The sequence below is a fragment of the Oncorhynchus gorbuscha genome, linkage group LG09, assembly GCF_021184085.1.
Source record: "Oncorhynchus gorbuscha isolate QuinsamMale2020 ecotype Even-year linkage group LG09, OgorEven_v1.0, whole genome shotgun sequence".
NCBI lineage: Eukaryota > Metazoa > Chordata > Actinopteri > Salmoniformes > Salmonidae > Oncorhynchus > Oncorhynchus gorbuscha.
Window position 1 is genome coordinate 58,000,020 of NC_060181.1, and position 27,908 is coordinate 58,027,927.

At 41.6% G+C, this 27,908-nt stretch overlaps 1 protein-coding gene across 8 annotated transcripts in view; it reads left to right on the top strand.

The window, feature by feature from the left end:
* The first annotated feature begins 1,331 nt into the window (after window positions 1–1,331).
* LOC124043822 (plakophilin-4-like) overlaps window positions 1,332–27,908 on the top strand; it is a 134,976-nt gene continuing 108,399 nt past the window's right edge. For all 8 annotated transcript variants that reach the window (XM_046362820.1, XM_046362821.1, XM_046362824.1 and 5 more), the window contains exon 1: window positions 1,332–1,519. The gene's annotated coding sequence lies outside the window, so the exon portion shown is untranslated. The remainder of the gene's footprint in view (window positions 1,520–27,908) is intronic.

The window sequence follows — 27,908 nt, forward strand, 5'->3', positions numbered from 1 at the left end:
GATATGGCTTTTTCTTTGCAACTCTGCCTAGAAGGCCAGCATCGCGGCGTCGACTCTTCACTGTTGATGTTGAGACTGGTGTTTTGCGGGTACTATTTAATGAAGCTGCCAGTTGAGGACTTGTGAGGCGTCTGTTTCTCAAACTAGACACTCTAATGTACTTGTCCTCTTGCTCAGTTGTGCACCGGGGCCTCCCATTCCTCTTTATATTCTGGTTAGAGCCAGTTTGTGCTGTTCTGTGAAGGGAGTAGTACACAGAGTTGTACCAGATCTTCAGTTTCTTGGCAATTTCTCTAATGGAATAGCCTTCATTTCTCAGAACAAGAATAGACTGACGAGTTTCAGAAGAGTGTCCTTTGTTTCTGGCCATTTTGAGCCTGTAATCGAACCCCCAAAATGCTGATGCTCCAGATACTCAACTAGTCTAAAGAAGGTCAGGTTTATTGCTTCTTTAATTAGCACAACAGTTTTCAGCCATGCTAACGTAATTGCAAAAGGGTTTTTTAATGATCAATTAGCCTTTTAAAATTATAAACTTGGAATAGCTAGCACACTGTGCCATTGGAACATGGGAGTGATGGTTGCTGATAATGGGTCTCTGCACGCCTATGTAGGTATTCCATTAAAAATCTGGAGCTACAATAGTCATTTACGACATTAACAATGTCTACACTGTATTTCTGATCAATTTTATGTTATTTTAATGGACCAAAAATGTGCTTTTCTTTCAAAAACAAGGACATTTCTAAGTAACCCAAACTTTTGAACAGTAGTGTATGTGTCGTTCCTCCCCCAGCAGCCTCCTGTGGATTAGGCAATATTTATTATTAGGCCAACTCCTGAACAAGATAAATTCATGTTTTAGGCCGCCGTATAGGCTACTGTATGAATCAATTAATGCATAACCTTGGGAGGATATGACACAAAACAGACTACCCTACATAAAGGTCAGTGGAGGCTGGTGGGAGTAGCTATAGGAGGACAGGCTCATTGTAATCAAGTGGTTTCCATATGAGTCAAGCAAGTGGTTTCCATATGTTTGTTGTGTTTGATACAGTTCCTTGTATTCCATTCGAACCATTACAATGAGCCCGTCCTCCTATAGCTCCTCCCACTAGCCTCCACTGATAAAGGTGCAGAAAGGGACTGACAATGGGGAACAATTTACTAAATGATTATGGTATCCTGCTTAACAAAATGTGTAACCAAGGAAACTGTTTTCCCTTACCATTGGTCTATTCAACAAAGCGAGTCTCCAGTGAAACGCCCTCTTTTACAAACTAGACCCAATGAATACTGAAGCTGCAAACCTACAGCCTAGGTGACGTCATGCATACTCGTATTCCTTTGGCGTGGAAGCGTAGAGGGAAGAAGGGATCTTGTTCTTGACTATGGAGGCGAGTTACACTGCATGGGACTAGGAGCGGACTTGTAGAGGTGCTACTTCCATGCTGATTAAGTTACATGTTCCAATGTGGATCCACGCCAAAACACAGCGATCACAATAATACTCCTTAAGGTACAGGCTCGTTTTCATTCATTCTGAAAGCATGGAGAAAATCTGTAAAAATGAAAACATCTGCAGCCTAAAGGTCTAAGCTAGACAAGCTACTATATAAGTCCTCTTATTTTTTTTATTTTTTTTACTATACAAACAGTGCAGCATGTGTTTATTTCCTGCTTTTGCCATAGCCTATACATAGCAAGCAAGGACCATAATGAAAACTAATCTTTCTCTTGTGACTGATTCACTACCACGCACACCTCTGAGGGTCATTCACTGGCTATTGAGTGTGCCCCTTGATACATTGCAGCCGAAACTTTTGATTTGTCCATTATTGTATCTTGTGGACGTTACATGAAGTGTTACTTTTTGTAGGATTTATGACTCTGAGGTCGAAATGCACCGGTATAAAATGAATAGGCAGGTGAGTTCAGTGTGTGGGAATCTGAGGAATGCGAGGATTAGGGGCGGAGATTCATGCTCTTCCCTTCTTAATTTTCTCACGTTTATTTAGGTGTAAACTCACGACTGTATTCAATGACCTAACCTGGTCAATCAGTCACTATATTTGCCATTGGCGTTGATGCTTATTTTTTCCATTCTCAAATGACGTAGCCAGATTCAAATGTTGTACAGTTCTGCACCAATTTCGAATCAAAACGATATTTTTTTGGTCACGCTAGAGAGTGACTCCCGGTCCCTTAAATGTCGCTTAATTTAAGTTATAAGCCTAATAGTTGTAGACCGATCTAACATTGATACAATGTATTTGGGATTGACAATGTTGGTGTTTATTTTTTTGTCGCCCGGTTAACAGTTTCGTGTTAATATCAGCTAGTATAAAGAAGAAGAAAAATCAGCTCGACTACTTCACGTGTCCCATCGCCGTTTTCTGGATTCATGCAAATCAAGGCAAAACACGTTTGAGCAGATTGATACTCGGCAACTCGACAGAAAAGTGAAGTCGTGTCAGTCTGAAGGCCGTATGAACGGTTATTTAGCATCAGTAGCCTATTAAAGTGTAAGGAACAAGGCAATATTTTAGTGTGCCGTTTTCTTTTCCCAAGCGCGCACTATTGCTTAGATGTCTCGGTGGAATCACTGTCCTACTCAGGATAGATAGCAGGAAAACTGTTCCCTACAATTGCGATGCCAAGCTAGCCTACTCGATCTCTTTTGAAGTCTCCACGTTTTCTTTTCATTTAGTTGATTTAAAATGAACCAATAGCAGTGTTCACAAATATCTGAACGAAATGCTCCATAGGAACTAGAGAAGGCGGCAGCCCACAACGTTAAGAGGGAAAATGCTTTCATTATCAATATCACTGATGTTGATATTTCAAATAACTCAAACCGTATAGGAGTAGCCTGCTGTGCCATCATCACACTTTGTCATTCACAAGACTGGTGTATCCTTACACACTGGAATTGGAGGACCTTTACAAGGACGTATGCACTATGCAGAAATAGATATGTGACTGGGACCAGTACAACTGCCTCTGGACACTTGTAAGAATATGTTCTAATCATTTGCATCTCACAACATGTACACAAAGGCATCGAAAAGGAATTTCCTTGGTTGTCATGGGCAGCTGAAACACTGCATAGGTTTTGTGTCTGGGCAAATTGTTATGGAGATTTGATGGACAGCTGTATGAAATAGATATTTGTTCAGTTCTGCCATTTATCAAATCATTTTAGGTCCAGTTTGTGACCTCTGCACTCTTTGGTGTGCAGCAGTGTGTTCAAAATAACCCTTTGGTTATTCTAAAGAATTGTTTCTCACTGTGGTCCTCTTCCAATCCTTCTCCATGTTTCCTCTTCTGTTGAAAAGTGTTATGTTTGCCTGGTCATCTATTGGTGTCAATGATGATGATAGAATTGAACATGGCATTGATGTAGCATACTATAATATCATCAGCCACCTAAATATCAGGAACATCTCTAGTCTCCAAACGTGGGTCTATTTGCCTATTGAGGCTAGCTCTGGACATACCTAGCTCTAAACTGGTCCTGTGTAGCTCAGTTGGTAGAGCATGGCGCTTTTAACGCCAGGGTAGTGGGTTCGATCCCCGGGACCACCCATACGTAGAATGTATGCACGCATGACTGTAAGTCGCTTTGGATAAAAGCGTCTGCTAAATGGCATATATTATTATTATATAAACTGTACAGTAGCTGACCAGGTGGTGGAGGTGATATTTGAGGTCACAATTGTGCAACTGTACTCTTGAGTCGGTGTGCTATCGCGGTCAAATGCACGATGCAATGCTCCTCGTGATTCACATTACCCAAGCCACAGTCCCAACAGCTGACATCTATTGAAGGAATTCACTTACTATCAAAACATGTAGCTTTCGCATGAGGTATTGCAGCAAAGGCTCCAGGTAAAAACGTTTTGTGCAACTGTTCTGCTATGGAGAATGTGATTTTGCTCTTGCAGTGCATAAATGGTGAGGAGTTTTGTGTATGTGTGTGTGTGTGTTTTTCAATTCCTTTGTGGCACGATGGGAGACAATCGCAAATGTCTTATTGGAGTCTTGTGGGTTTAACAACAACAAGGTTTGTTTGAATAGTCTGACCCCATGAGAGTTTCTGCCCCTCACTCTGCTCCTTATCTGGGTATAGATGCAATCAATTAATGCACTGTACTCGTATGTTGTTGTCAGAGCTTTTGGCTGTAGATGAAGGCTGCTTTGCTTGCATGGTGTTGGGAACAAATGCTGGTGTTCTAGTCTGAGTCTGCACAAACACAGCCAAGTTCTCTCTTAAATGGCACCCCGATTCCCTCGGTACACAACGTTTGTCCAGAGCCTTATGGGCCCTGGCCAAAAGTGGAGCACTATATAGGGAATAGGGTGCCCTTTGGAACTCGCTGCCCGTTTTGGTGCAATTATTTTGAACCCATGCTCATGACAGATTCTGTTTAACAGGAACTGACATCAGTCAGATGAGTAGTTCAGTTGCTCTTAGACGCCCCTTCTTGATAAGTCATTCTCTAATGCTGCTCAGACAGACAGTAGCACGGTAAAGCTCAGCTCACTCTGCTACAAATCTTGGGCCCTATTAAAAACAGTTTTGAAAAAATTCCCGAATTCTGTTTTCTATTTTATTTTTTCAGGTTTTCACTCTCAATTAACATTGTTGTGGACTTAGAACGACCAATTGTTGTTTTTCCACAACAATGTTAAACCACTTCACAAGACAATTTTTGAGGTCTGGGAAAATTTGAAGAAGTTTGGATTTTTGGGTGCATTTACCCTTTTAATGCAAGTGTGCACCAGGAAGAGGCCATTATTTGGTTAAGTGCTGTAGCACTCATGTGATTGCAGAGTTCTTGAGGACGACCACAAGTTGTATAAATTCCACGTTGAGCCTGTAATATCGATCTGTGTTTTTGTCACATGGGAGACTGACTTGTCTGGGAATAGACGAACTGTGAGCGGGACATATTTTAATCGGTGACCTTGTCAACAGAGCGAGAAGAGACAAACTATAACCCACACATGAAAGTCTGAACCGCTGACCTCCCTAAACTGGAGTATTTTAATAAATACCAGGCATATTGCTGAATCTAGGCTAGTGCCCTATCAGATTTAATGCTAACATTCATGAGTTGTACTGTATATGAAAATCAAGGTAATTAAAGGATTATGTTCCACATGCAGTGTGCATTCAGTTCTCCTCCTATAGCCTGTTCGGTTTGTGGTACAGTGAAATGATTTGGTGAGGCCTGTGCGGCTGCCTGCCGCTCTGCTGATCTTACTGGATATATAGATAAATTCCTGAAAGGTTTCCAGATTTCATGCTTTGGTTGAATCCTGAGCGGCTGAAGATAATGAACACAAAGCATGTCAGCGCTTTGAGAGATTAGGCACACAGTGGATTTTTGTCCAGTGAAATAGCCCTCCATAGTCCTGGCACACTGAGAATGAATGACCAGCGGCTCTCCACTCTTCAGCCTTGTGCTATGTGGAGTGGATAGCAGTGAATGGGAAAGAGCCATTTTAATTTCATTTCAGTGTGAGTTGCTCCAGATGTGGCTCACTCGCTAGAAGAGAGTATTTTCTTCTAGCTCCTAATCCTACCTGCAGTTTTACCTCGACGGGGAAGAGCAGGATGGCATATTGTTGAATATTTCAAAGACTAAGTGCTTGTTACTGTACAACTCCGGGGTGCCCGCTCTCTTGTTACGAGAGGCAGAAGCCTGAAGGGGACAGGCCGTCTCCCCGCTGAGCACATTTGCCGAACAAACAAGGCCTCCAGAGAATTCCACAGCAGTCAGTGAGCATTGGATGACTTGACATAACCTGGCATGACTCCGTGTGATGAATGGACAATTGTTAATCCTAATGTCAAATCGGCGTAAGTAATACACATTCAGCGGTGTCCAAAATGACCAGTAGTTGTGTTGTCGGTATAGATGTTTTCCTTCATCGAGAACCCTATAGTTCGATGTATCACCTAGCCTCGCTATTCAGTGGTGCGCTGACTCTTATAGGCTTCTGGTGAAATACTACACGTGTCGTATCGGTTGGTCGTCCCAGAGTGGTGTGTGCAGGCACGCTTTGGTGTCGGATTTGGTTTGAGGTAGCCTTGCGTTTTCTTATGCCAAAATCACATTGTTATCACGCCTTCCTTGGAGGTCTGGAGAATTTTGTATTGCAAAAAATGGTTTGAATGGTTAGCTGATCTTGATTTGGATGTTACATTCTCGCCCAGAGTCTCAGAGTTGTAGCAATGAGGCAAGATGGTAGCTACTAAAACGGTTGGATACCACGAAATTGGGGAGGAGAAAAAAAAGGGTAAATTAAAAAATTATAATAATAATAATTAACAGGCACCGCATTGATTATATGCAATGCAGGACAAGCTAGATAACTACACACGGTTGATATTACTAGTTTAACTAGTGATTATGTTATTGTTTTTAATAAAGATAAGTTTACTGCGCTAGCCAGCACCTTACTTCGGCTCCTTGCTGCACTCGTATAACAAGTGGTCAGCCTGCCACGCAGTCTCGTCGTGGAGTGCAATATAATCGCCCATGATCGGTGCCCAAAAATGCAGATTACCGATTGTTATGAAAAATTTAAATCGGCCCTAATTAATCTGCCATTCCGATTAATCGGCGACCTCTACTCAGTATATCAGCTATCTTAATCCATTTGGTAGTTTATCATATGGCATGCATCGCCAATGCGTGTATGGTGGGATTACTGGCCTTCTGGGCATCTGTCATCTGAAGCAGAGAAAAAGTCACACATTGTTTACATGTTGAGCTATATGTTCTCAAGTTAAAATGATACCAGTAGGCAATGTATGGGGCTAACTATATAACTCATTTTGTACCTTTTTTATGTGCTGATATAGAGTACCAGTCAGAAGTTTGGACAAACCTACTCATTCAAGGGTTTTTTCATTATGTGTGCTATTTTCTACGTTGTAGAATAATAATAATGAAGACACAAACTATGAAATAACACCTATGGAATCATGTAGAAAAAAAACAACCTGTAAAAACCAATGAAAATGTATTTTAAATTCTTCAGAGTAGCCACTATTTGCCTTGACAGCTTTGCACAAGCTTGGCATTCTCACAACCAGCTTCATGAGGTAGTCACCTGGAATGCATTTCAAGTTACAGATGTGCCTTGTTAATTTGTGGAATTTTTTACCTTAATGTTTTTGAGCCAATCAGTTGTGACAAGGTAGTGGTGGTATACACAATATAGCCCTGTTTGGTAAAAGACCAAGTCAATATTATGGCAAGAACAGCTCAAATAAGCAAAGAGAAATGGCAGTCCATCATTACTTTAAGACATGAAGGTCAGTCAATACGGAACATTTCAATAACTTTGAAAGTTTCTTCAAGTGCTATGATGAAACTAGCACCCATGAGGACCGCCACAGAAAAGGAAGACTCAGAGCTACCTCTGCTGCAGAGGATAAGTTCATTAGACTTAACTGCACCTCAGATTGCAGCACAAATAATGCTTCAGAGTTCAAGTGACAGACACATCTCAACATCAACTGTTCAGAGTGGGTGAATTAGGCCTTCATGGTTGAATTGCTGCAAAGAAACCACTACTAAAGAACACCAAGAAGAAAGAGACTTGCTTTGGCCGAGAAACAAGAGCAATGGACATTAGACCGGTGTAAATCTGTCCTTTTTTGGTCTGTCCAAATGTGAGATTTTTGGATTCAACCACCATGTCTTTGTGAGACGCATAGTAGGTGAACGGATGATCTCCGCATGTGTGGTTCCCACCGTGAAGCATGGAGGAGGTGGTGTGGGGATGCTTTGCTGGTGACCCTGTTGGTGATTTATTTTGACTTCAAGGCACACTTAACCAGCATGGCTACCACAGCATTATGCAGCGATACACCATCCCATCTGGTTTGCGTTTAGTGGGACTATCATTTGTTTTTCAACATGACCCAAAACACACCTCCAGGCTGTGTAAGGGCTATTTGACCAAGGAGAGTGATGCAGTGCTGCATCAGATGACCTGGCCTTCACAATCACCCGACCTCAATTCAATTGAGATGGTTTGGGATGAGTTGGCCTGCGGAGTGAAGGAAAAGCAGCCAACAAACCCTCAGCATATGTGGGAACTCATTCAAGATTGTTGGAAACGCATTCCTCATGAAGCTGGTTGTGAGAGCCTTGATGACCGCTTTGCACACTTTTGGCAAAGGGTGGCTACTTTCAAGAATCTCAAATATAAAATATTTTGATTTGCTTAACACATGATTTCATATGTTATTTCATAGTTTTGATGTCTTCACTATTATTCTACAATGTATAAAATAGTCAACATAAAGAAAAACCCTTGAATGAGTAGGTGTCATTTTGACTGGTACTGTGTATAAAATTGTTTAGTGCAAATCCAACCCTTGTAATTCAGGTACAGTATGAAAATAAGGAGATGACAATTAGGTTACAGAAGATTAGCGTTACAGTTAACATACGAGTTCCCCTAGTAGATAGTCCAGGGGTTACCCTGAGTCTGCTGGTTTTCTGTCCTTCCTTGCATCCACCTGCTGTCCTAGATCTAAATCAGTCCCTGATTAGAGGGGAACAATGTGGGGGGGGGGAATCAGTGGAACTGGCTTCGAAGCCTGATGGAGCAACTATCACTGACCCTGGATGCGCTAGATACATATTATTGATCTTTACTCTTTTCGGTCAATAATATGTGACCCGATTTAGGAAACTAGGCATATGTCGCAAGACAAAGGAGATGATTGTGGACTATAGGAAAAAGAGGACTGAGCACGCCCCCATTCTCATTGACGGGCCTGTAGTGGGTTGAGAGCTTCAAGTTCCTTGGTGTCCACATCACCAACAAACTAACATGGTCCAAGCACATCAAGACAGTCGAGAAGAGGGCACAATAAATCGTATTCCTCCCCAGGAGACTGAAAAGAATTGGCATGGGTCCTCGGATCATCAAAAGGTTCTACAGCTGCACCATCGAGAGCATCCTGGTTGCATCACTGGCTGGTATGGCAACTGCTCGGCCTCCGATTGCAAGTCACTGCAGAGGGTAGTGTGTACGGCCCAGTACATCACTGGGGCCAAGCTTCCTGCCATCCAGGACCTCTATACCAGGTGGTGTCAGAGGAAGGCCCTAAAATTGCCAAAGACTCCAGCCACCCTAGTCATAGACTGTTCTCTCTGCTACCGCGCGGCAAACAGAAGCGGAGTGTCAAGTCTAGGTCCAAGAGTCTTCTAAATAGCTTATACCCCCAAGCCATAAGACTCCTGAACATCTAGTCTATGCATAGTCACTTTAATAACTCTACCTACATGTAGATATTACCTCATCTAACCGGTGCCCCCTCACATTGACTCTGTACTGGTACCCTGTGTATATTGTCTCACTATTGTTAATTTACTGCTGCTCTTTAATTACTTGTTACTTTTATTTCTTATCTGTATTGTTGGTTAGGGGCTCATAAGTAAGCATTTCACTAAGGTCTACACCTGTCACAGCTTCACAGGAGAGCCGTTTTGAACATAAAAAAACAAGTTCAAAGAAATGCCTTCTCCAACATGTGACCTTTCCTGTGCCTTAATATCAAACTTGTATGCCATCTGTAAATATGAATAAAAGTCTAGTTGGTTCAGCCACAGAAAGTCAGCAGACTTCCACTAGCCATGATTGGCTTAGATAATGAGTGGTCTGGACATGCCGAGAGATGAGTTTGGTGTGATGGACTACTTTCTGGAGGACGATCGTGCCATGCTGACTCTCTCTCTCTGACTCTGAAAATGAATCAGTCTGCCATGAAGCTTTCATCCATGTATACGGGTAAGAATCTAAGATCGAACCTGTTTGTCATAGCTAGCGAACGTTAACTAATTTGTTTGTATTGCTACTTAAAGATTGCTGTTAGCTGGTCAGCTTGAGTTAGATGGCTGGCTTGCTAACGTTACTCTATTGGGATTTTAGTTCATTTAAAAAAAAAAATGCTACATGACCGAATACAGGTGGTGAGTCACATGCGGTTTTTATTAACATTTTGTTGGCTTTATAGTTGTGAGAGAAATGTAACTATCTTGTAGCTTACAAGGTTAGCTGACTTTTCTCAAAACGAACATCCATTGTGTCTAGCTACTACTTGTCTTTCATGCTAGCCTGCACAGCCATATCACGCCACAAAAATCAACATTTAAAAAAATATTGATATTCCCAGCATTGTAAACTGTTTCTCCCCTCTTTCTTCAGCTCATCTCTAAATAACAGAGAAATGTAGTATAAACCAGCCTGCTGCAAACATCCAGAAATGTTTAGTCCTCACGCACTCTTACTCGTATGGCACTAATCTGGTTAACAAGGCATTTGATTGGTGGACTTGTTGCGAGGGCATCACTGATTTACACCAGGTTCCCACCCCTCATTAACTGATTTCTGCATGGAACTTCTCAAGGGAAGCCTGATTCTTGACGAGGCTAGGTTTGAGGTGATGGCATCTCCCCTATGTAAGGAACCTATATATTCTCCTCAATCCATGTGGGCTGATGTCAGAGGCTTATGCAGGCTGCGGAGGCCCCAAGTCTAAAACTGCAACGGTGTATAATCCAACCTTAATACAGAAGCCAACCTGCAGGATCCCTACGCCTCACCTGCTTCCGTCATGGCCATTCCAAAAGCAAATGAGAAGATTCACTTGTTAAATGTCAAGCAATTTCAAAGTGCTGTATGTTGGATAATTAACTTCAGTGAAAGGGGTTGAGCCATTTGAAACAGTTCCAGTACATGACATTTATATTGGCATTTCATCAGATGCTATTATGGACTTAATTTTTTATTTTTATTTTCACAGCGGTTGGTTTTAAGATCTAGTGTTCATGTTGAGCTAGAATACTCCCATCAGAAGCTTTTTAACTTGATAAAGACACGTGGCTCACGGTCTTGATAAAGTGACCAGATCAAAGCTGATGAATTTTGAGCCTTGAGCAATGACAAATTAGACATTTCCACTGCACATTCTTCTCTTCGGGTATTCCCTTTCCATGACAAAGTTCTGACATGATCCTATAAGCAGAGAACATTCCCAGAATAACCCGCAATTTACTCCCTCTGTGTAATGTCAGAGAAAGTTGACAACTCTATTATGGCCATTGGCCACTACGCAAACAGCTATATACTGTATAATGTCAGGCAGTCAACCCATTAAAAGGGCAGATTTTCCACCAGTTTTACTATTGAATATGTCACTGGCGTGTAGGGCCTCATATCAGCCCGTTTCACTTCAACTGCTTTGCCAAAACCTCTCTATTTGGATCATGTATTTAAAGGGCCAGTGCAGTCTAAATGCATTTTCTGCTCATGTGTTTTGTATCCTATTGTACAACAGCTGATAAACAGATTTAGTTGCTGGTTGAAATTACAATCTACACAGGAACTTCTAATCAGCAGGATTTTGCATGTGCGGAATTTCAGCTTGCCTGGTGACATCACCTGGTGGTAGATAAGATAAATGGCTCCATTGGACCTTTAAATCTCAATATCAAATCATTTCTGGGTAACAATTAAGTACCATACTGTGCTTGTTTTTAAATAAAAAATGGTAAAAACAAATTGCTTCTTAGTAAATGGCAATTACTCAAACAAGAATTTTGCTGTGTGGTCTGAGAGAGGAGGTGAACTGAACTAGTTGTTATTGGCAGAGTAGTTTGGTGCTTTCTTTCTGTCACCAGGCAGTCAAACTCCACCCCACTAAACAGGCTGAAGTTTCACTAAACACTACTTACACTAAAAGGGCATATCATAATGTAACCACTTTCACAGTATTATTCCAACCTTGTAGTGTGGAAATATATATAAAACACACAGGAAAATCATGTTTTTTGCTAGCACTGGTTCTTAATAGACCAATAAGTTCCAAACCTATCTGCTAATAACGGTTCATTTAGTTTTCCCCTTCCCACTCAAGCCTCTCTCAGAAGTCATAGCAAAATTCTTGCTTGGGAATTGTTTTTGTTGCAAAAAAGAAGGAAGCTATTTTTGTTTATTTTTGACAATATTTAATGGAAAGCTATTACTACGGTACTAAATTGTTACCCATAAATGATTTAATATTGATATGAAAATAGCTGCATTGGTCCTTTTTTAACTCCCAGCTGCTCATACCTTCCTCACAGTTGTTGATATGACGAGCTAGTTTGACCTTCAGAAATGGTTGATATTCATGAAATGCACTACATTGATAATACTTGAACAGTGGTTTTTTTTTTTTTTTTTTTTTTTTTTGAAAGCGGAGCATCACGAGCTGTAGCATGATGAACGTGATGACACTGCACTTAGGGATATTACTCCCTCAGACATGCATTGCAGTCCAATGCCTTTGATAAAAGCACACATTTCTACCTCAGAGCAGTAAAGTCATGCTTGGACTACATGAATCATAACTGAGATTACAACTAAGGGGACATTTATTTGACTAACCTGTTGGGTGTGATTTATGTTTCAATTAAAAGCCCTTGTCATAGATCCCTCAACCCAGCTCTCTCCCACTCCTCCCAGTGCTCTATATCCCCATTCCTGTGGCTTTGCTTTATAAGCCATCTTGTGTTTCAAAGAGTTCATGTTTTTAAAAGTGCCATTAGCTGGGTCAAAAGGTTCATAGACTCATTTTAACAAAGTAGAGTGTGGTATTTAGCTCACTGGCCCAACCAAAGCATTGTTTTTAAAAGGGCCGCCGAAGGTGATTGAACGTTTTTTTTTTTTGCCATTTTCCTCATGCTCATTTCCCTTTCTCTACATGGCTCAATGCATGCTAGCGCCCCAGGTGCATACTGCATTTTGTTTTAAGTTTTATTTGTTTATGCTAAGCCCCCAAGGAAGAGTCTAAATGGAATACATTGAGTAGGAACACATCAGCTTAGCAAACCTCGTATACAGCCCTTGTGCAGGTAAATGTATGCAAATTCTGTGACAATCTCTACATTGTATTGTTTGCCCCATCCCTAGGTTGGAAAGGAAATATGTACTTGGCCTTTTCTATTGTATAGGCCTTTTTATTATTTTATATATATTTATTTATATATTTATTATCTCTATGCAGTTTTACCTGTCCTTGAAGACTTGACTCACAGAAATAGTTTAACTGTTCCAGCTAATGGTTCTGCCAGAGTGAATGAGTGATTTGAAAGAGAAGTTTTACTTGTGTAACACACAATGATACATTGGCTTTTATTGTGCAGGATTCTCTGAGACGTTGGTGCTCAGCTTTGTAGCTTGCGGTTTAAGGTCAACGATACACCGCGGGGCAGTAACTTCACAGATTCAATGTGACAGGACGTTTGTTTGCACCAAAGCCAAAGGAGGGAAGGCAAATGTGACAAATGAAACGAGACCTTAGAATAAAATGAGAAACTGATTTTAGTTTGATTTCAAAGGTGAAAGGTGCTTCACTTTTTTTTTCACACTTGCTATGACTTAATCTATTGCTCAGCACACTAGTATTGCAGAAGCTTTCCAAGGAGCTGAGATATAACAATTATGAATGTTAAGTGTTCTAAAATAGGGGAATAGTGCTTTTACAGCCAGGTCTGTTTTCGTGGCTGTGTTGAAGTCCAGGACAGTAGAAGACTGGTGTTTTTGTCTAGGCAGACAACAGTGCAACGTCCCGATTTTGAAACAGCCTGTAGACTGAACACTGTGTGTGGAGGCCATCTCACCTCCCACACTGCAGGTCAAGGACATCCGCAGGCAGGAGCGATAGTGTGTGTGTGGGGGGAAGGGGGGGGGGTTGTTGGAAGTGTTAATGAGCTGTAAAGCTATCGGTGCTACGCTAGCTGCACGCTAACTTGCCCTCAATGATTGACTCGCCTCAGACGGAATTATTATTTTCTTTTCACGAGAAATGTACTCCATCCCCAATACCAAGGCTGTTAATAACATGCTTTTCATGCAGTTAACAGTAACAACCCCCTCATTTGAATGGACGGCAGCACGGTTCTCAGTGACCCCCTGCTCGCCACTCTCTAAAAAGAGGTGAGTATTTTAATAGGCAGAGTTAATGCAAATCAGCCTTCACGGGAGATGTCGACAGATCCAGTTTGACTCTTTCTGCATAAACTCTTATCTTTGAGCATATACTGCTGGTAGTTCCTACTAAGGAATAGGTTGATGCCCTGTTTCTTACCCAATAATCTCCTCCCATTGGTTATTGGGATGGGTTTTATATGCCTTTCTTCCATAGTGTCAACTTCTTCTCTCCCATTTTTATGGTGGTTTGATCCTTTTCCGTATCAATGACTAAATGCTGTGTGTGTTTTTGCATTTAATGACGGTAACACTTTTTACATTTCAAGTAGTTTTCAAATCAAATTTTATTAGTCACAGTTCTACACTTTTAGATGAAGTTGCTTTGCACCAGTGGTAGGCAACTAGATTCAGCCGCGGGCTGGTTTTGTCCAAGCGAATGGCCGGAAAACAATTATAATCATTTGTACCCTGCAAATTGACCACAACTAAGCCCAAAAATGGATTGTATTTGGGAAATAATTTCGTACCTTGACAACATTGAGTCACGATCACATATGTCAATTTTTTTCATTTGTGGGAATACTTGGCAACAGATTTACTAAGTTAAACTACTTTTTACGCTTACTTCCTGGTGATTTTGGGCTACAGCAAAAACAAAACGCCTGTTGCGGACCACTACTTTACACAAGCTCCTTTTAATCTTTATACATGTGTAATACTGTAATTACTACAGTAACAGCGCTATTTAATATTTGAGGAATTGCTTTGTAGTGGCATAGTAATGGAGTTGAGCGGTTTTTCCTATTACACATTTGGAATAAGGAATCCCAATTCCTCTGGATTGTAGTTGGCAGTTCCGTCTGTGCCTTAATATTTATAACTTTGTGTTCAGCTGGTTACCTCTCACTCCCATTGCAGTTTATAGCTCCTTCTTTTGTTGTTGATGCCAATGGAATTTATACTTGTGCTACCACCAATGATAGAATTCTGTGCCAAAGGGAAACTTAAGCGATCCCGTGCCTCTGTTTTCCAAGCTCAAACGGAAGCCTGAATCTGCGTCCTAATATACCATATTCCCTATATTGTACACCACTTCTAGTAATCAGGTCAAATAAAATGTATGCGTCTTTCGCACCAAATTGTGTGACATCCATGAGGCAAATGGTGGTCACACCTGATACTGACGGGTTTTCTGATCCACACCACTACATTTGTTTTTAAAGGTGTCTGTGACCAACGGATGCATATCTGTATTCCCAGGCATGTGAAATCCATAGGTTAGGGCCTAACAAATTTATTTCAAATGACTGAATTTCCTTTTCTGAACTGTGTAACTCCCAGTAAAATCTTTGAAATGGTTGAATGTTGCGTATTTTATATTTTTGTTCCCAGGCAAATAGGGTGCCATTTTGGGACACGAACCTGTGACTCATGACACATTTCTACGTGGACGTTGACTCGGGAGGGAACATGACGGCAAGACGGCGAGCTCATAGACCAGGAAACTGGAGGACGGAAGTTGTGAGGGACGGCTGGCGGGGGCGGCACGGCTTTTGCCTTTATACCACATGTCATTTTCTCATGGTGTTGTAGAGGGAACCTGACACAGCCCTACTGGGCACTCTGCCCACGGCTGGATGGCTGCCGGATGCTGGCCCTGTCAATACCAGTGATGCAGCATAGCAGAGAAACCAGGTTGAAGTAATGTTGATACTTCACTGTGATCATATTAATTCCCCCACTATACACTCGCAACATTCTACAATTGCATGTGTTCTTGCATGAGTACACGCACAGTAAAGTGACAGGAATATCCCACAGAGGGGTGTGTGTGTGTGTGTGTCTAATTGTTGCTGCTGTCATCCCCCTTAACTTCCCATCCGCTTTAATGAGCCTACAAGGATGCCCTATTGATGAAAAGGCAGCCAGATAAGCTAATGCTGTTCTTCCCAGTGGTGTGATTTGATCATTTGTCAGAGGACCGTGAAGGCAGTTCATCAGCTGCTGTAATCGGTCTAAAATGGGGAAGCGGCCGATGTGCTGTGCACGCTCGGTAATTCACTCCAGGCAGGATGCATTGTGGGAGCCGGATCACTGCCAATAGTAGGCCAATTGTTATGTTAATGCACCTTTTACATCCGATTTGATTCCAGTCATTTCGATCATCTTGGAATTTCTCACGGGTCCTTTCCATAAAATCCTGCACACTTACAATGTTCACATTAAAATTTGATAACCACCTGAAATGGGAGAAATAAATCACCACCTATGTATGTGAGGCAGAATGGAACATTGATTAAACTGAATTTATTTCCGACTTTCCGGCTGAAAGAATGAATAACTTTCACCGCGGCTCTGATCACCATTTAATTTCCCTTCTTTATGAACCGCTGCGGCGGCTTGAGTGTTATTTCTGTTCTGGCTTTGTTTTGCTGCTGTGTTTACTTTAGCAAATGAGCCTGTCGTGTTCACTCTCATGGAGAAAATCAGAGCATTCATCTTGTATTCAGCTCTTCCAGGGAGAATCCTAAGTTGACTTCTGTGTTTTGTCCGTGTGTGACCAACATTTCACTTCAGAGATTACATCAACCCACAGAGCCAATGTATAGGCCTTGATTCTTGAGGGTGTGCAGCAGACTCCATTTGATGCTCCAGTCCCCCTTTTTAAGTCGCCAATCCTTTGGGCGTCATTCACATTCAATCGGAGCGTAATTTATGCCCCCGGCCCCGCGTTGTCACGACACGTTATTTGATGACCCGTTTTGAACGGCTGATTTTAAACATTTGGATCAGCGAGGCTTGTGGCTGCCAAGTAAAAGGTTTAGGGATCTAATAGCCTGTCGCGCTCTGCTGTCAAAGAAGACGTCATGTATACAGGACCAGTCACACGTTTGGACACCTACTCATTCAAGGGTTTTTCCTTTTCATAGGGTGCCATTTGGGATGCAAGCAGGGTGAATGAACAGAACAGGAGGAAGTTCCTCCGAGTGACCGCTCATAGTCTTCTGGTTGCACAATGTAGGATTTTTCAATTATTACACATGAAGTAATCTCCCTCTTGTCCACTTGCAATGGTGAGTCACTTTGGTTTAATGCATTTCATTGGAAGAGGTCTATCTGGGTTATAAGTTGTATGAACTGCCCTGGTGTGACTGTGTTTCTTCCCTTTATTCCTGGTTTACCTTGAGCCATGTCCTGTTCACACACGCTCAGATTAGCCTGGAGTGATTTAGATGTTCTCACATTTTGTAGGATATGATTCAAGGACATCCGAGGCGGGCAGAACATCTATAACATTCCTCCCACATTTCAAATCCCACTCCAGTCATCCTATTGAGTCGGAGGACACTTGACTCGAGGTCTCGGTCTATCCACACAGCTAACCTCTGCCTTTAAAAAAAAAATCACCCTCTTTTAATACTATAGCACCACGTGGAGGTTTTCGATCTACTTCTGGGTTATATAGTGTATACAGTAATAGTGTGTGTGTTATAAAATATATTTAAACTCCAGCATGGACTAGGATACATTCCTCCAGCTTTTGGGGTGTGTTACAGAGTAAAGCACTTTCATCTTTTGAGCCCTTTCAGAATTTAAAATGTTTAGGGATCTAATAGCCTTTTGTGTTCTGCTGTCAAGGAAGGCATCATGTATACAGTACCAGTGACAAGTTTGGACACCTTCTCATTCAAGGGTTTTTCTTTAATATTTAATACATTGTATAATAATAGTGATGAGATCAAAACTGAGAAATAACACACATGGAATCATGTAGTAACTAGAAAAGTGTTTTATATTTGAGTTTATTCAAAGTAGCCACCCTTTGCCTTGATGACAGCTTTGCACACTCTTGGCATTCTCTCAACCAGCTTCACCTGGAATCCTTTAACAGCAGTCTTGAAGGAGTAATGCTGAGCACTTGTTGGCTGCTTTTCCTTCACTCTTCGGTCCAACTCATCCCAAACCATCTGGGTTGAGGTTGGGTGATTGTGGAGACCAGATCATCTGATACAGCACTCCGTCACTCCTTGGTCAAATAGCCCGTACACAGTCTGGAGGTGTGTTTTGGGTCATTGTCCTATTGAAAAACAAATGATAGTCCTACTACGCGCAAACCGGATGAGATGGCGTATTACTGCAGAATGCTGTGGTAGACATGCTGGTTAAATGTGGCTCGAATTCTAAATAAATCAGTATCTCCAGCAAAGCACAATCACACCACCACCTCCATGCTTCACAGTGGGAACCACACATGCAGAGATTATCCGTTCACCTACTATGAGTCTCACAAAGACACAGCGGTTGGATGGAAAAATCTCAAATTTGGACTCATCAGACAAAGGCCAGATTTTCACTGTATAATATTAATTGCTCTTGGTTCTTGGCCGAAGCAAGTCTCTTCTTTATGTTGGTGTCCTTTAGTAGTGGTTTCTTTGCAGCAATTTGACCATAAAGGCCTGATTTCACACAGCTGGTTGAGAGAATGCCAAGAGTGGGCAAAGCTGTCAATCAAGGCAAAGGATGGCTACTTTGAAGAATACAAGATATATTTTGTTTAACACTTTATTATTTTTTGTTGCTACATGATTCCATATGTTATTTCATAGTTTTGATGTCTTCACTATTATTCTACAATGTAGAACATGGTCAAAATAATGAAACCCTTGAATGAGTAGGTGTAAACTTTTGGTGTGTGTGTGAGTCACACACACACACACAGTTGAATTCATACATACACCACAGCCAAATACATTTAAAATCAGTTTTTCACAATTCCTGACATTTAATCCTAGTAAATATTCCCTGTTTTAGGATCACCACTTTATTTTCAGAATGTGAAATGTCAGAATAATAGTAGTGATTTATTTCAGCTTTTATTTCTTTCATCACATTCCCAGTGGGTCAGAAGTTTACATCCACTCAATTAGTATTTGGTAGCATTGCCTTTAAATTGTTTAACTTGGTTCAAACGTTTTGGGTAGCCTTCCACAAGCTTCCTACAATACGTTGGGGGAATTTTGGCCCATTCCTCCTGACAGAGCTGGTGTAACGCCGTCAGGTTTGTGGGCCTCCTTGCTCACACATGTTTTTTCACTTCTGCCCACACATTTTTTTATGGGATTGAGGTCAGGGCTTTGAATGGCCACTCCAATACCTTGAATTTGTTGTCCTTAAGCCATTTTGTCAGAACTTTGGAAGTATGCTTGGGGTCATTGTCCATTTGGAAGACCCATTTGTGACCAAGCTTTAACTTCCTGACTGATGTCTTGAGATGTTGCTTCAATATATCCACATAATTTTCCATTCTCATGATGCCATCTATTTTGTGAAGTACACCAGTCCCTCCTGCAGCAAAGCACCCCCACAACATGATGCTGCTACCCCCGAGCTTCACGGTTGGGATGGTGTTCTTTGGCTTGGAAGCCTCTCCCTTTTTCCTCCAAACATAACGATGGTCATTATGATCAAATATTTATATTTCTGTTTCATTTTGGACATTTCTCCAAAAGTACAATCTTCGTCCCCAGTTGCAATCCGTAGTCTGGCTTTTTTAATGGTGGTTTTGGAGCAGTGGCTTCTTTCTTGCTGAGTGGCCTTTCAGGCTATGTCAATTATAGGACTTGTTTTACTGTGGATGTAGATACCTTTTGTACCTGTTTCCTCCAGCATCTTCACAAGGTCCTTTGCTGCTGTTCTGGGCTTGATTTGCACTTTTCTCACCAAAGTACGTTCATCTCTAGGAGACAGAACGTGTCTCCTTCCTGAGCGGTATGATGGCTGCGAGGTGCCATGGTGTTTATACTTGCGTAATATTTTTTGTACAGATGAATGTGGTACCTTCAGGCGTTTGGAAATTGCTCCCAAGGATGAACCAGACTTGTGGAGGTGTACAATTATTTTTGAGCTCTTGGCTGATTTTTCTTTTGATTTTCCATTGATGTCAAGCAAAGAAGCATTGAGTTTGAAGGTATGCCTTGAAATATATCCACATGTATACCTCCAATTGACTGGAATTATGTCAATTGGCCTATCAGAAGCATCTAAAGACATGACTTCATTTTCCAAGCTGTTAAAAGGCGCAGTCAACTTATTGTGTGTAAATGTCTGTCTGACCCACTGGAATTGTGATACAGTGATATAATCTGTCTGTAAGCAATTGTTGGATAACTTGCCAAAACTTTAGTTTGTTAACAAGAAATGTGTGGAATGGTTGAAAAACGAGTTTTAATGACTCCAACCTAAGTGTATGTAAACTTCCAACTTCAACTGTATATGTATATATTTCAAGAGATGGGCAAAAGGAGGTGTGTGTGTGTGTGTGTGTGTGTGTGTGTGTGTGTGTGTGTGTGTGTGTGTGTGTGTGTGTGTGTGTGTGTGTGTGTGTGTGTGTGCATACAATGCCTCTTTTTTGCTCTCTCGAATCTTTGAAGTGAGGTTAATCTCAGTAGAATTCATGTCATTGTACTTGGAGAAGAAAATTGTGTGACATGAAATTGTCACACAATTGTCACACAACAGTGCCTAGGCCATGTTGTGAAGTATGTGAGGCTCCCTTCAACTTGTGTATAACACATGCTTTAAAACCAAATAACATCAGCTACTGTAGTTAGTTTTGACTATAGTCAGCAGTCTAAGTATAACTGCTTTGTCTCTAATAGTTTGGGCTGGGACTTTCAAAATATGTCGCTGACAACTACTTGGTAAGAAATATGTTGCGTTCTTGCTGAAGTCTTGTTTTTTTTGGCCTGATGTAGAATTACAATTTCATGTCTGTTATTTTTTTGGGGTGTTTTGTTTTTATCAGCGCTGAAATAATGTATCGACCACACTTGGTGAAGTCTGAAAAGGCAGCCAGAGACCGCATATCACTTTTTATTTAGCAAAGTCAATATGCTATTTGAACGAGGCAATTAAGCATTGTAGGTGTTTGGGGACATTGCCATGGCTACTTTGTGCTGTGTAATGGAAGTCTGGTTCCCTACGAGCTCTTTATTGCACACGGCCAAGGCATCGATCAGTAGTATTCTAGTGGCGTTAATTATGCCCTTTGTTTTCTGCCCTCATGCCGGCTTAAGAAGTCCAGAGGAACCAATGATTGGGGGGCCAAGAGTTTTAATGGAATGTTATACTTGGACCAGTATAACCCATTTTATTAGGCCTTCTGCATATTGTACGATCAGCTTTAGTTTTTGCCATGTGGCGTAGGTAGACCTGTACGAGGGTTTCTGGTCCAATGATCAAATACAGCATACATTTAATTAATAATTGTGTATATCTAAAATGTGGTAAAAGTAAAAATCCCTTACCTAATTTCGTAGTCAAAGTAAGGGGAGCACCACATTGTGGTAGGCTTTCATTCCAAATTCTGTGAGTAGCTAGCTCGAGTCCGCTCACATCTCTATTTGAGAAGTTCGATTTCCCAGGCCTTATGTTTGAAGACCGAGCTATCGGCATCTGAACTGCTACTCTGCTGAGACTGCCTGCCTCTGAAGTTCAGGCTAATGTATAATTATATCTGAGCTCTGGTTTTCCCTTCCACATTTTTTTTTTGTTCAACACTTGTGACTTGGTTAATTTGGGTGTCAATCAGCCTTATGAAGCCTTCTTCTCCACAGTTCTTCTCTTCCCTCGTGTTGACTGATGCTATAATGGGTATTATTACCCTAAGCCACCTTGCGTTCAGTCTCATGACCAGAAGGGTTGTCTACTCTTTGTAGATGGGGAAATGGGAGATGAAGGAATGTGTCTGTCTGACAATCTGTTCGATTTTCTTTTCTCTGCTCCCTGGGGAAGATGCCATGCATGGCAGGGGCCACAGGTCAGTTGTCATGAGAAACTGGAAAGTGATGAAGTAATTAGTCTCTACTGCGGACTTTTTTTGAAGGTGCAGTCCAACTTGATTTTCCTGTGTTTTATATCATATTGTACAACAGCTGAGAGAACTAACAGTTTAAAACAGTCCTAGCAAAAGTCTTGCTCGAGAAATAGTTTATTGCTAAATAGCAGTTTGTCAATTTGTTTTAAATGGAAATGTATTTCAGTAAAGTTGTAATTGTTACCCAGAAATGATTTGATATTGATATAAAAATGTCTTCATTGTGCCTTTTTTTGTTGTTTTTTTTCTGTTGAATTTGACCCCTTTTTTCTCCCCAGTTTCGTGGTATCCTATTGTTGTAGTAGCTACTATCTTGTCTCATCGCTACAACTCCCGTACGGGCTCGGGAGAGACGAAGGTTTAAAGTCATGCGTCCTCCGATACACAACCCAACCAAGCCGCCATGCTTCTTAACACAGCGTACATCCAACCCGGAAGCCAGCCGCACCAATGTGTCAGAGGAAACACCGTGCACCTGGCAACCTTGGCCAGATGTGTCCGTGTAGTTCATACCTGCATAATCTGTAAGGAGATTTACAGTTTTTCTGGAAACTGCTGCGCTATTTTCATTTCCCCCCCACGTGGGCCAGTGCCCTAAACGTTTAAGTCACAATGAGCTTCATCCCTTCACCATTTGAGTGACATCAAGATGCACACACAGCAGAGAGCGAGAGCGAGCAATGTGGTGCACATATATGCACATATGTGACGTAGTACGCAATTTTAGGGGATCACCTTTGGCTCGTGAGTGCTACTTTCAGAACTACTGGCTAAACAGTCTACAAAAGCACCGGCGATCTCTTTTAAAGAGGCTTCTGCAGCCAGAGGCTTCTGCAGCCAGATAAACTATCATGCAGAGGATTTGAAAGTCACCCATTGATGTCTAGACCGGGATTAAAGGGCGGGAACCCGGTTACTGAGATTTACCGCCCAAAACCACTCCCTTTTCCCAGGATAAATAACTGTAAAAGCGGTAAATTATAATAAATTATTTATATGAATAGCATGACAGGGAAATGGAACGGTTAAATTAAATGCGATAGGTAAATCTGGATTCTCTACGGCTTTCGTTCTGGTCACTGCATTGATGAATCCTCAACGCTTAAGGTGGGGACCGACAGCTCATCTCAGTATGTAGGCCTTTCATCTCATGGTAACTTTTTAAATTTAATTTTATTTTGGGGAAAGTGTACTGTAATTTGCTGCAGCATAGCCTATGCTAATGTGATATAAGGAACGGATGCATGTTTAATTGACACATTTCCATCTGGCTTTCGGGGGTCACATTTTTTTAAAATTGTAAAGTTATCTATTGCAGCTGCAGAGATTTAAAACACTCCTACACCATTGCTTTAAATACATGCCCGAGCGAACAGTCTCGCAGCCTTTCTCTCCATCAATTCCATCCAAAATAGATGATCTTCTTCAACATTGATGTGTGTGTGTGTGTGTGTGTGTCCAAGCCTAACTCTTTCAGGTAATACTTTCAATGCAGTATTAGCCTTTTATATTTAGCTAATTAATGATGGGTTATGCCTAATAAGCTTTTAACTTATAGCTTCTCTCTCTTGCGCTATACGCGCACACACCTGTGTTCCGATGGCCTCTCCTAAAAAAAAATAAGCTCTTCTACTCCCATGCAGGAAAATGTAGAATAGCTTCCTGGACATAATGGTTGAAATATTTCTTATCCCAATAGACCATTCGAAGAGGGACCCAAGCTCTTGTTTGATGAATGCTAAATACGGCAGCCAAATGAGCTCGCGGGTGGTTTGAAAGAAGCCTATAGCAGTCCCTTATTCAGACCCATAACCATTCAAACATCATGAGAAGAAGTGAAAGCCTTCTGCATCGCGTTATAGTCCTATATTATTCAAGCATGTCATTAAAATGAAGACAAGGACAATGACATTTTACTTCATTTAACTGTTGAAAGCGAGGAAGGACTGAAGTAACACTAGATAAAGAGGAGTCAAGCTAATAACATTAGGGGAAACGTTATGATAAATGTAAACCAAATTCACTAGCCTATACTTGTAACTTTAGGCTGCATGTGCTGCACCAGAATCGCATGTTCTCTCCTTGTTTTATGAACGAGGCTCGTAATTCCAGTCCGTATAATCCAATAAAGTACAGTAATACAGTTCACACTTTTTTTCATTTTGTTTTTTCATAACTTTACCCAAGAGAGCATAGCTACATCTATGTACTTTTTATGTTTTTCTGTGCAGTTGCCTATATAGCCTATGTATTGGATAGGGCTCATTTAAATGTAATTAATCGGGCTCAGGTTGCATCAGCCTTGAATGTTCTAATCAAATCCACAAAGGCCTACAGTGGCTTGCGAGAGTATTCACCCCTTTGGCATTTTTCCTATTTTTTGGGGGGTGGGGGGTTGTTGTATCATTTGATTTACACAACATGCCTATCACTTTGAATACGCAAACATTTTTTAGGGGTGAAACAAACAAGAGATTAGACAAAAAAAACGGAACTTGAACGTGCATAACTATTCAACCCCCCCCCCCCCCCCCCCCCCCCCCCCCCCCAAAGTCAATACTTTGTAGAGCCACCATTTGCAGCAATTAAAGCTGCAAGTATCTTGGGGTATGTCTCTAAGCTTGGCACATCTAGCCACTGGGATTTTTGCCCATTCTTCAAGGCAAAACTGCTCCAGCTCCAAGTTGGATGGGTTCTGCTAGTGTGCAGCAAACTTTAAGTCTTACCACAGATTCTCAATTGGATTGTGTTCTGGGCTTTGACTAGTCCATTCCAAGATATTTAAATGTTTCTCCGTAAACCACTCGAGTGTTGCTTTAGCAGTATACTTAGGGTCATTGTCCTGCTGGAAGGTGAACCTCCGTCCCAGTCTTAACAGTCTGAAACAGGTTTCCCTCAAGGATTTCCCTGTATTTAGCGCCATCCATCATTCTTTCAATTCTGACCAGTTTTCCAGTCCCTGCCTATGGAAAGACATCTCCACCCATGATGTTGCAACCACTATGCTTCACTGTGGAGATGGTATTCTCGGGTGATGAGAGGTGTTGGGTTTGCACCAGACCTAGCATTTTCCTTGATGGCCAAACAGATACATTTTAGTCTAATCTGACCAGAATACCTTCTTCCATATGTTTGGGGAGTCTCCCACATGCCTTTTGGTGAACACCAAACAAGATTTGCTTATTTATTTTTAAAGCAATGGCTTTTTTTCTGGCCACACTTCTGTAAAACCCAGCTCTGTGAAGTGTACAGCTTAAAGTGGTCCTATGGACAGATCCTCCAATCTCCGCTGTGGTGCTTTGCAGCTCCTTCAGGGTTATCTTTGGTCTCTTTGATGCCTTTCTGATTAATGCCCTCTTTGCCATGTCCATAAGTTTTGGTGGGCGGCTCTCTCTTGGCAGGTTTGTTGTGGTGCCATATTCGTTCCATTTTTAAAAATAATGGATTTAATAGTGCTCTGTGGAATGTTCCAAGTTTCTGATATTTTTTTAAATAACCCAACCCTGATCTGTACTTCTCCACAACTTTGTCCCTGACCTGTTTTGAGAGCTCCTTGGTCTTCATAATGCTGCTTGCTTGCACCTTGCTTAGTGGTGTTGCAGACTCCGGGGACTTTCAGAACAGGTGTGTTTGTGTGTGTGTGTGTGTTATCTATCTAGAGATCATGAGACACTTAGATAACACACAGATGGACTTTAGTTAACTAATTATTTGACTTCTGAAGGTAATTAGTTGCACCAGATATCATTTAGGGGCTTCATAGCAAAGGGGGTAAATGCATATGCATGCACCACTTTGCCATTTTTAAAATTTTATTATTATTATTTTTTTACTTCACCAATTTGGACTATTTTGTGTATGTCCATTACATGAAATATGATTATGAATCCATTTAAATTACAGATTGTAGTGCCACAAAATATGAAAAATGCCAAGTGGATGAATACTTTTGCAAGGCACTGTATTTACAGTACATCTGGAAAGTATTCAGACCCCTTAATTATACCACATTTTGTTATGTTACAGCCTTTTTCTAAAATGTATTAAATCACCCCCCCCCCCAATCTACACACAATACCACATAATGACATAACAAAAACATGTTTGCAAAAAAAAAATATTGCACATTTACATAAGTATTCAGTCCCTTTACTCAGTACTTTGTTGAAGCACCTTTGGCAGCGATTACAGCCTTGTCGTCTTTAGTATGATGCTACAAGCTTGGCACACCTGTATTTGTGGAGTTTCTCCCATTTCTTCTCTGCAGATCCTCTCAAGCTCTGTCAGGTTGGATGGGGAGTGCCACACAGCTATTTTCAGTTCTATCCAGAGATGTTCAATTGGGTTCAAGTCTGGGCTCTAGCTGGGCCACTCTATGACATGCAGAGATTTGTCCCAAAGCCACTCCTGTGTTGTCTTGGCTGTGTACATAGGGTCATTGTCCTGTTGGAAGGTGAATCTTTGCCCTAGTCTGAGGTCCTGAGCGCTCTGGAGCAGGTTTTCATCGAGGATCTCTCTGTACATTGCTCTGTTCATCTTTCCCTCGATCCTGACTAGTCTCCCAGTAGCTGCCACTGAAAAACTTCCCCACAGCATGATGCTGCCACCACTGTGCTTCACCGTAGGGATGGTGCCAGGATTCCTCCAGGCATGTCAATTGGAATTCAGGGCAGAGTTCAAACTTAGTTTCATCAGACCAGAGAATCTCATTCCTCATGGTCTGAAAGTCCTTCATTTGCCTTTTGGCAAACTCCAAAAGGGTTGTCATGTGCCTTTTACTGAGGAGTGGCTTCTGTCTAGCCACTCTACCATTAAGGCCTGATTGGTGGAGTGCTGTAGAGATGGTTGTCCTTCTGGAAGGTTCTCCCATCTCCACAGAGGAGCTTTGTCAGTGAGACCGTCGGGTTCTTGGTCACCTCCCTGACCAAGGTCGTTCTCCTCTGATTGCTCAATTTGTCTGGGCGGCTAGCTCTAGAGGAAGAGTCTTGGTGGTTCCAAACTTCTCCCATTGAAGAATGTTGGAGGCCAGTGACCTTCAATGCCGCAGACAGTTTTTGGTACCATTTCCCAGATCTATGCCTCAACACAATCCTGTCTTGGAGCTCTACTGACAATTCCTTAGACCTCATGGCTTGGTATATGCTCAGACATGCACTGTCAACTGTGGGACCTTTTATATAGACAGGTGTGCCTTTCCAAATCATGTCCAGTCAACATAATTAACCACAGGTGGTCTCCAAGGATGATCAAGGGAAACACGATGCACCTGAGCTGAATTTCGAGTCTCATAGCCAAGGGTCTGAATACTTATGTCAACAACATATTTCTGTTTTTTAGTTTTAATAAACTTGCCAAATTCTAGAATAATTTTAGAATAAGGCTGTATCGTAACTGTGGAAAAATTCAAGGGGTCCCAACTTTCCAGTTGCGCTGTATATGCTTTTGAATGATACTTCCGGTTTGGGCAGGAAATACCGGGTTACCCGGCAGAAAAGGGATTTTATTCATGGTATGGAACATTTTGTAAAATCCTGGGAAAATATTAAACTCCAGTCTAGACCATTTACATCTTCTCCACTGATCTGCTAGATCTGCTACTTTTCAACCTTTTTTTCATTTGAACCCCTTCCCACCACATTGACCGTTCCCTGCTGCGGTACACAGACACAATTCTGCTGCTCGATTGCTTGGAAGAGTAACTGGAATATGGACTACTAGACCATGTGACCTGGTTGGCGTTAGCGGGAGTCCGGGTGGGGTCATATGCGAAGCGGTTTCTTGGCAGAGCTGGAGATGCCGTGGATTTTAATGATTTGGAAATAGGATTTGGATTTTGTCTTGTCAAGGCTGCTTAGCCGAGCAGCCAGTTGGTAGCTTGTTAATAACGTTTTACAGATGCTCATTGTTTTGCTGATTCCTTGACCCTTGCGTGTACTTCCAGCTCTAGTTTATATCCTGTGCCCAGTAGATGGCAGGGAGAGGTCAGATTAGCCCAGTGTTACGGCCAGAAGAAATGGATAAC